General features: G+C 47.9%; 1 non-coding gene across 1 annotated transcript; it reads left to right on the top strand.

Annotated features, from left to right (window-relative positions):
• Positions 1-9,503: 9,503 nt before the first annotated feature.
• Trnaa-ugc (transfer RNA alanine (anticodon UGC)) lies at positions 9,504-9,577 on the top strand. The gene has a single exon. It is a non-coding gene; the product is annotated as a tRNA-Ala (tRNA).
• Positions 9,578-9,976: the final 399 nt, after the last annotated feature.

Raw genomic sequence — 9,976 nt, 5'->3', positions numbered from 1 at the left:
GCGACAGGGAGGAAGAGATGGAAACATCATGGGACGTCCATGAGGCTCCGTGGCTGTCTGCTGGAGGAAAGACAATGACATTCTAATCAGATGGAAAACCTCTGCCCTTTCTAATTACAGTCTGCCCAGGTTCCCTTTAGACCATGGGTACTGTGGGAGTAGTTTGCATCTAAATTAAAATTGAACTTCAAAGCAGTTGGATGAGGTCGGCATTTCTATGGACAGAAAAATGTGACAGACAGGTTAGTAATTACCAAGGAGCTCTGCACCAGAGGTGAAGAGCAGAAAAAAGGAATGATAATGACAATAAAACAGGCGAGGGCACCCTCGGCCGGAGGAGGGGACTCCAGCTGGAGGCCAGAAGCTGACCTCACAACACTTGCTCTTCTGTGCCACACAGTGAGCGCGGGTGCTGCGGATGTGGGTGTCATAAGGTAGTGTGGTTTTTCCATTATTTTTGTGAATTATGTATGTAAATATTTAAGATATATATAGAATAACACGAACAATATTATTATAGTATAAAGGGAGCTGGGGATGTGCCTTGGTGACTGAGCACTTGCCTATCATGTGCAAGGCCCTGGGTTCAGTCCCAGCACCATGAAGAAAAAAAAAATAACTCATCTCCCTAGAAAGGGTCTGAGTTTGACCTCAGCAGCTGCACGGCTCTGGTGTGGGCCCCCTTTGATGCTAGCTTTGGTCTCCTAAATCTCTATGGAGTCATTAATAAATGGCTGTGTCCTCACCACCATGTGACAGTTCAGGGCATGATGTAAGGCACAGAACTGAGTCAGCTTTAGGACTCTGTTTTCTGTGTATTAAACTAAATTTGGCCTGAGGATGCTTCCACACTTGAGTCTTTAAAGAACAAACTGCAACCTGACTTGGGGGCCGACCAGTTGAAGTCTCCCTAGAACTTGACTCTTCAAACACTGGCATCTCACCCAATCACAGCAGCAGGAGCTGGTGGGTCCCAGCAGCCACTGGTCAGAGCGAGGGAGAGCACAGGCTGAGGCCAGTTAAACCATCCATGCCTCTCTTCTGTTGTGGGTCCATAATGCAGCCTGACCACCCTTGCTCAAATAAACTCTGCTAAATATAGCCCACCTAAAGATTTTCTTCTAATAGTTACTTCTCTAGAATAAAAGTTGCAATTGTGGGGGGAAGTTGTCTGAGTGACTTCAGAACCGTTTGGCCATGGGGCAATGCTGGGCATCAGATTCATATTCCTCCCAGATGGGCAGCCTGGAGTCAGCGTACCCGGCTGCTTCAGAGGGCTCGGTTTCTGTTCACCTGCAAGCCATGATCACAGCTGCCAACAGAGTGTGAGGAGTGAGGACTCACCCAACGGCAGCAATGCCCCTGGGAAGGAGGGTCAGCCGGGCCTGTCCTTTTCAGCCAGCACGTCCTTCCCTTCACTTGACTTAAACGTGGGGAATCACAGGCGTGGAAGGGCGCCTGGCATGCTAACTCTGTCTGTCTCATCCTCCTGGTTCCTGAACTTGGTGTGTTCAGTTTCTCCAGACCGAGGACAGCCAAAGACAGTAATTACGGCTTATCTGGAAAGATGCGTCAGCAAGAAGAATGCTAATGCCCTCACCCTGCCCACCACAGCCTCATCTGTGGACACTGAGCAGGTGCCGTCCAAAATTGATGTCTGTTTCTTTTAGAAGATCTTTGATTAATGAAAGATGCTTCCCTCCATCTATCAAAGCTGGATCCTTCACCATACATCAGATGGATTTCCATAAGCTACATTATGTGTGTGCCCACGTACAATGCCACGCGATCTTGAAAAAGCAAGTAGTCGGACAAGATCTGACCATGTGCATCCCATACTCTTCCCTCGTGGCTGCTGCTAAGTAACTATGGCGCTCTTGAATTTTCTTGATCCTCAACTCCCTTGGTAAGAGATGGTTGAGATAGTTGTCCAGGAGCCCAGTGGCTTGGGAGATAGAAAAGGATCCCAGGGTCCAGATGACCTTGGGAGGAGCTCTTTGCCTGTGACGTGTTGTATATGTGCTTGGGGAGTTCCACTGGAGAAAAATCTCTGTGGCCCTAGAGCTGGGTTCTACTGTTGTCCCGAGAGGGTTGAGTGGGATGAGTCTCTGAAGCCAGAGGTGAAGGCACAGTCCCACACCAAGCATGTGAGTGCCCCACTCAGGGATGCACTTCTGGAAGTGTTCCCCATCTTGACCAGGATAGGGGGTGCCTGGGGGTAGGCTGTGTGGTGCATGGGTGTAGGTTGGGTGGGAAAATAGTTTATCAACAAAAAACAAAACAAACACCCTTGTTAAAAATCCTTGACTGTGACCAGACTTCCCCCCCATCCTTCCTCCCTAATAAAACCAGGGGAGGCTCTTGGGGGAGGAACACTTACTTACACAGCCTTTGCAGGCAGGAATGAGAATCTGGGCCAGGAGAGGAGGGCAAAGCCCTCCCTGCTACAGGCATGTGCCCCCTCCTGCAGAGCACCCACCTGGACTTGGCCAGGCGAGAGCTGAGGACGGGCAGTGGGGAAGGACTGGCTTGGCTCCTCTCAACTTGCCAAGGGGAAACTGTGTCAGCTGGACTCCTGGCCGGCCACCCCTGACTTCAGTGTCCTCATCCAGTCCTCTCCATGTGCTGCATGTCCCCACCATCTACATCCACCTTGACCACAGAAGGCTGGGCAGCACCTGCTCATCTGGCCAGGCTTATTCCACCTGCAGCGACACCCACCTCTGGCTTCCAGGTGCTTCTTTGGTTCCAGGCAGAACCCTCTACTAGGTTAGCGGTGACCTGTGGAGGTCCCAGCAAGCAACCCACAGCCAGAGGCCAAGCTGCAGGATCCCTCAGTGCTGACCACCAATCCCATCCCTTCCAACCTTTCCTGAGAAACTGAGCAGGTCTTTTGTGACCTTGCCTGGAGAGAGCAGCCAAGGCCCATGTCACTCTGGTGACATGGGAGAGAGAGGCAGGCAATGACTTGGTCAGTATATGGTCCACCCAGCAGAGGCCAGGAAGAGCACTGGCCAGAGGTTTTCTACTTGAGTGAAAGAAAATGATCAAACTCATGGCCAGCTCAGCCTGATGCCCAAAGCCCACAGGCATCCACGGAAGCCGGCTCTTTGAACGTGTCCTACGCTGTAAGTTTAGCAGCAGGAGTTAACATCTGGCCAGGCCCACCTCTTTATGTGAGGCTATAAGAGGCCATCTCAAAGCACAACCAGAAAGAGGGTCTGAGCTTTCTTTTGGAACGTGGTTGTCGGCTCACCTTTAAAGATGAATGTGAAAACAAGAAGAAAAGTTCAAAGCCCTCAGACACCAAGCTCTTAAATGAAAATGCTTAAAATCCTCTCCAGAAGAAGAAAGAGAAACTCAGCGAAGCTAATGCATAATATGGAAGAGAATGCTGATATCCAGGGAAGGTCTGACCAAATCTGCTCTCCCTAGAAGCTGAAGGGTGGAAGGAAAGAGAGAGGGACGTGAATGAACCATCCTTGGTGTCTCCAACAAAGGCACAGTTCAAGTCCTTGATGATGAAGGTGAGTTCATTCAATCCTCTGGTGGAAATGTGCAGAAAATAGCGGGTGTCACACTGTCCCTCCAGAGGGTGAGGGGAGTGGTGGTGACTGGGAAATGAGTACAGAGTGAGTCGCAAGGTAGGAACACACAACCGACGGCATAAAGCATTTTGCAACCACTGAATGCTGCTGCTAAGCTGCCCACTTCTGTAAATACCCCAGGAGGAGGAGGACAGGAGATGCACAAGAAGACATCTGAAGATAAACACTTCATCAAAGCAATGTGAGTTCAAATTAAAATTTCCAAATTGAGCCCACGTCTCTGCCATCAGAAAATGTACAATCAGAAAATGAAATTCAAAAACTTCAGCAGAATCCAAAATACCAACTGAAATCCAATTGGAACATGGAACAAAATTCCAAAGAAATTCTAGAGGGAGACTTTACCATTTAGAGAATCAAAAGACATTTCCTAAAGTACACAAAACATCAGCCAGGCCCCCTAAGTACTTCTTGGTGACCAAAGGCTGGCCAGAGTCCTTGAAGATAAATTAAAATGATCCACTTATTTCCACACTACAAACAACCCCCTATGGAGAAGAAGCTGGAGAAAAGTGGCAGAGGGCACTGTCCCCTGTGAGAAAGGGAGGCACTTAAGGAGAGGAGAGGAGCTGGACCGTCACTCATCAGCTAAGTGAGGCTTTGCATCTGAGCTCCTCGCAGTTGCCAGGAAAGGGGATCCCCTGGAGGACCAGGGCCGCAGATTCACTAGAAAGCACCTCCTTTCTTGAGAAGTCTTGGGGATATCTAATTCAGGATTTTTAAAAAAATTTTGATGGGAAAGGAAAAGCAAAACGTAGTAATGAGAACCCTGGTTGCGCTGAACGCATTAAGAATCAAACCTCCCTTCTTCTCCTTTGCTATTTTGAAAGAATAAGAATGAGTAAGAGAGAGATTGAGAGACAAAGAAAGGAGAGAGTGAGAAAAGAGAGAGATGGGGTGGGAGAGGAGAGAGAAAGGGGAAGAGAAAGGGAGGGAAGAAGAGAGGGAGGAGGAGGCAGGCAGCTGAGCAATGCAAAGACACTGGCAGGCAGCAAGCCACGAGATGACAGCAGTTTGAGGGACACTGTCTTGATTATGGCTCAACCCAAAAGCTGGTGGCTGCCTCCTCCTAACATCCAGAGAGTGACCAGAAGCACCCACCTACTCACGGGAAGGCAGGGCCCAGCTGCCATGGCAGAACTTGGTGCTTGCTAACTGAAGAAAGGAAGAAGGGTTGCAAGTGTGGGAAACTCCACTCAGTCACTGAAGGAAGTGAAATTTATTGGATCCTGAAGGTAAGAATTCAAAATATTGGTTTCAGGTGTAGCTTGCCCTAGGCATCCAATCTAAGTCCACAGAAGCCCTTGTTTCTGTGTTGGATTTATAAATTTATAGGTGGACTCTCCACATGTCATGGCAAATTTGTCCCCCCAGCTTCTCCAGTCGTACCATGTGGCATGTGGGTAATATCTACTCAGAACTCACAGTGCGCACACTCAGAAGAGACACTGTTTTCCAGTGGCTCCAGGCAAAATCCTAGGATGGCTCTCAGTGACTTGTGTTTGGTCACATACCCATCAGGAAAAGGATACTTCGTCATCCAGGCCAGTATGACAGTGTGGATTGACATCGATGTGAACCCCAAAACTATAGATGATAGAGTTGAGGTTTCCTCAAAGAAAAAGTGAGGAAAAGGTAGAATAAATGCTAAGCAAGCAAAAACTCTAAGGGATGAGTATAAATCTCCTTGAAAAACAGTACCCAGTGTTCTGGCTCAGATTTAAACCACTGTCACAGCTTAAATAAGCACTGTCATGTTTTGGATATAAGGTGTCCCCTAAAAGTTCCTGCGTTCATGAAAGAGGTGAATAATTAAATTCTGAGAGCTGTAAGCTAATCAGTGGGTTAAAGTCATTTGAGGGATTAATAATTTGAATGGGCTAACTGGGTTGTAACTGTAGACAGGTACCATGGGACCAGAGGAAGCGGGTCACTGGGGGCATACCCCTGGAGATTGTATCTCCTCCCTCTCCCTTTCTCTCTTTCCTGGCTGCCATGAGCTTATCAGTGTTCCTCTGCCCGACCCTCTTCCACGAGGCTCCACCCACCTGGGGCCTGGAGCAATGCAGCCAGCTGACCGTGGACTGAACCTCTATAACAGTAAACCCAAGATAAAAGTTTTCTCCTCTGAGTTGTTCTGGTCAGGGATTTTGGTCAAAGCAATAAAAACTTAACTAACACAGAAATTGGTACAAGAAGTGGGGTCGCTGCGGTGACTAACCTGACCATGTGGTTCAGAAGCCTTTGGAGCTGTTTTGGGGGAGGAGTTGGAGAGCCAGGAGCTGCAGGCTGGGGAGCCTCAGCCTGTTGTCTGCAGAGCTTGATGGACGGTTCTGGTGGGAGCTCAGAAGACCCAGACACCAGAGTTTTCTCAGGATGCAGGCCCACATCTCATTCCTCTGCCACCAATTCTGCACACCGGTGGGCAGCAGTGGCCCTTGACCATCAGTAAATGTCCTTGAAAGGGTCCAGCTGTACCACTTCCACAGGAGAGAGCAACTCAATAAAAAAAGGACCTCAGCCCAGGGGCATGAGAGCTTAGCCAAGTGTTTCAGTCAGCTTTTTCGCTGCTATGACAAAGGACCCAACCAGCACAATTATAGAGGAGGGAGGGTTGATCTGAGGGCTCAGTTTCAGAGGTCTTAGTTCAGAGAAGGCCAGCTCCATCCTCAGGGCTCGAGGTGAGGCTGGAGAGGGTGGCCAAGGGAAGCAGGTCACATCTCGGTGACCAGGAAGTAGAGAGAGAGACCCCACTTGCCAGTTACAAATATATACCCAAAGCCACACCCTAATGCCCACACCCCAGCCACACCCCGCCACTTCAGTTACCACTCAGTTAATCCCTATCAGGGGGTTAATTCACTGATTGGGTTAAGACTCTGACAACCAAGTCTTTCCCCTTGAACCATCTTGCATTGTCTCACACATGAGCTCTTGGGGGACACGTCACATCCAAACTATAACACCAAGGATGTGGGAGGGCAATGGCACCAGTGATGGCCTCTGACGGCTTTGACTTCTGGTCAGGGCTACCAGCTCGCCGTCCAGATTCTTGGCATGACGGTCGGAACAAACCTGTCTGCATGGCTGAGTGTACCTGTGCTCACAAGTCCCTGGGCCCGGCCAGCCTTCCACACCTAACCTCCCTCTTCCCTTGGCCTGCGGCACCCCAGCTACCAACCTGCCCCTCCCCAGTGCACCACCTCCTTCTCTGCCTTAGGTCTTTGCAGACACTCTCTCCCTGGCCTGGGAACCTCCACTTCTCTCTGCACATCTGGTTCTCCCGCCATTCAGGTCTCTGTTCAAACTCATATTCAGAGCCCTCGGTCCTAAACACCCATCTACAGTGTCACCCCAGCGGTAGTCCCTGGAACCACTCAGATTTGCCTTCTTGGCAGCACACACCAGCAGGGCCTTTCCTGGTGATTAGCTGGGTTGTCATCTTGGTCTCACTGCTGGACCTTACACTCCGGCTAAGCAGGGCTGTCTGTCCCCTGCGACGCTGCTCTCTGGGACCTCGGCAGGGCAGAACTGGCCCCTTGGTCAATGGCATGCCCTTGGTCTTCACGGGATTTCCACCGTGCAACCATGGAAACAGAGGCAGAGCACAGAGTGGTGTGCACATGGCACCCTTGGAGAAAGTGACAGAGATGGAGTCGGAACCAAATGCGGTTTTCTGCATCACTAGAACCATCTGCCCGAGCATTTGATGCTCCTCTCTGTCCAGTTTTGGGAGAGGAGTCTTCTACAGCAAACCAACCTCATTGTTTTGACTGATTCTAATAAGGTATAATTTATGTCTTTAAAAAAGCACACCAACTACATCTACGCAAAGCCTAGACCCTAGACACAGAGGAAACCACCACAATTAAGATACACACACTTTCATCTCCCCAAAGCCTCCCGCCCCTCTCTGCCTGTCCCTCCAGCTGCTCCTGGCCCTGAGCTGCTACTATTTTCTTTCTGACACAATAAATTAGTCTTCTATCTCAAGAAAACTAAAATAAATGGAATAATATTGGATTATTTTAGGTCTGAATTCTTTCTTTCTGTGCAACCATTATCGCCACATTTATAATCAGCCTCTTTCTGTGGTGGAGTGATGATATTCCATTGTATGTTTATTTCATTTTTAATATCTATGTATAAAAGGTGTCACTTCTCATGGACTCGTTACTGGGATGTGGGTGTCTCTGCTGTCCTAATTCAGCCTCAGCCCTAGGCAGGGTCTATTCGGGCAGGGAGCTCCAGAGCTCCTTTCTCCTGTGGTGGTGTCCAGTCTCTGCCTCCCCATGTGTATGCCAGGCCACCCTAGCGAGAGCTGCCCTGGCTTCAGTCTTCCCCCAGCACCTGTCTAAGGTCCAGGGAAGGACTTCCATGTTATCTGGACCCCCGTGTGTCTGGGGCCCTCAGCTTCTCCAGACTGTCCTGCCCACTCACGCATGGTCTTTAGCCACTCCTGAACATCTTCACTGGCCACCCCTGGCCACCCGCAGGACAGCCACCTCTTCATCCCACATTCTAACAGGTGAAAGTGTCTGGTCATCCTGTCTCTCTGTGAAGGTTTCCATCCTTTCCTAGGATTCAGTTTATTTGGTAGCCTCCAAACCTCGGCACTCTGATGGACACGGGAACATTTCAGATTGTGTAGGTGACCTGGCCTTTCCTGGTACCAGGTGAGGTGTTCTTGGCCCCTATCTAAATCCTAAGCAGAGGGGAAAGGCTCATTCTTAGCATTTCTTTCTCCAATTCTTCACATGTCTATGTTTCTATTCTGGGTTCCTCTTTTCACTGAAACCAGATATGTCACTCGGTTCCGATTTGCAAGACCTGAGCATGTACCTGAGCACAAGACTGACCCCAGAAGGATGACAATTGTCATCTAGGCACTTGAGCTAAGAATACTGAGCTTCAAATCTGGGAATATGTCAATTTAAAACATCACCTAAGACATATAATACCCTGTGGTGAGGTATTACTCTATGCCAAGATTGAAATGTCCACATCTTCAATATGATATAGAGCTAGGACTCCATGTGAGTTTTCTAACATATAAAGAGCCCTAAAAAATTTAAAAAAATATTAACAAAGATTATGAAAAGATGATTCATCAAAGAACAAATACCAATAAGCAATATTGAGCAAAAAAGACTCAACTTCACCAGTAACAAGTCCTTGTACAGTGTAGTCCTTCCTCTATCTCTATGGGGACCTGCAGACACCAAAATCAAGGGCGCTCAAGTCCCGTATATGAAGTAGCATGGCATTTGCCTAGAACCTGTGTGCGTCCTGTTCCTTAAATCATCTCTAGATCACACCTCATGCCTGATACAACACAAATGCTGTGTAAACGGCTGTTGTTTAGGGAACAGCGAGAGGAATGAAGATCTGTACGTGCTCAGCACAGATGGAGTTTTTAGAAATACTTGCAACCCAAGGTCAACTGAATCCTCAGATGAGAATTCATGGATACAGAGGGCCAAGTGTACATGGCAAGGTATTAATTACAGAGACGAAAATGTTAAACATGTACGTCTGTAGGTATACAGCTAATGTCTGATATTATCTAATGTTGAAATAGTTACGAAAAGACAGAAAATCATGCTTGATGCCAGGAAGTGTCACAGCCATTTGCAAGGCCACGTTCACAGTTTTGTGCATTAAGAATGTTAAAAACCGGCATTTCAACCTTGACCCATCTTTTTTACATTTAAACCTGAACGCTATGGAATTGATCATGGATTGCAAACAATGTTTTAGTTCAAATATGTTCACTCATCCACTGTTTATGATAATGAAATGCTGGGCAATCTGCATCTAACAACACGGGACGGGTTCCATCGTAACTTGCAAATGAGAAACCTGTGAGGTAAATATCAAAAGCCAACAGTCGGCTGGGGATGTAGCTCAGCTGGTAGAGTGCTTGCCTTGCATGCACAAGGCCCTGGGTTCAATCCCCAGCACCACAAAAACAAAACAAAAAGACCAACAGTTTCTACTGGGCTCACTCAGTGAGGTAAACAAAATCTAAATTAGGTGCCAATACTTACAAAAATTATTTCGCACATAAAATTTCAGAATGAGGGCTTCTCTTCAAAAAGCAGGGGATATCTGGAATTCTCTATTCCAGAATCAAACAATAATAATAGTAATGATAATAAAAATCATCAAAAAGAAATAGTCATCATAATTAGTAAAACCAGAAACCCGGTTGCAGCTGGTATATTGTCCCCTTTAGACTGGCCACCACTTTCCAGGTCTCCGGGACGCCCCCGTCATTCATTCCACCATGCTCATTATTTTTATAAATTTACTTTACCTGTCTGAATCCCATCAGCACTTGGACTATGACCCTGGGATTAAAAGCC

The sequence above is a fragment of the Marmota monax genome, unplaced genomic scaffold (assembly GCF_021218885.2).
Source record: "Marmota monax isolate L192 unplaced genomic scaffold, Marmota_monax_Labrador192_F-V1.1 WCK01_AAM20220418_F8-fsc01982, whole genome shotgun sequence".
Classification (NCBI taxonomy): Eukaryota; Metazoa; Chordata; class Mammalia; order Rodentia; family Sciuridae; genus Marmota; species Marmota monax.
The sequence above is the reverse complement of the archived record's forward strand: the minus strand, read 5'-3'. Positions and strand labels throughout refer to the sequence as shown.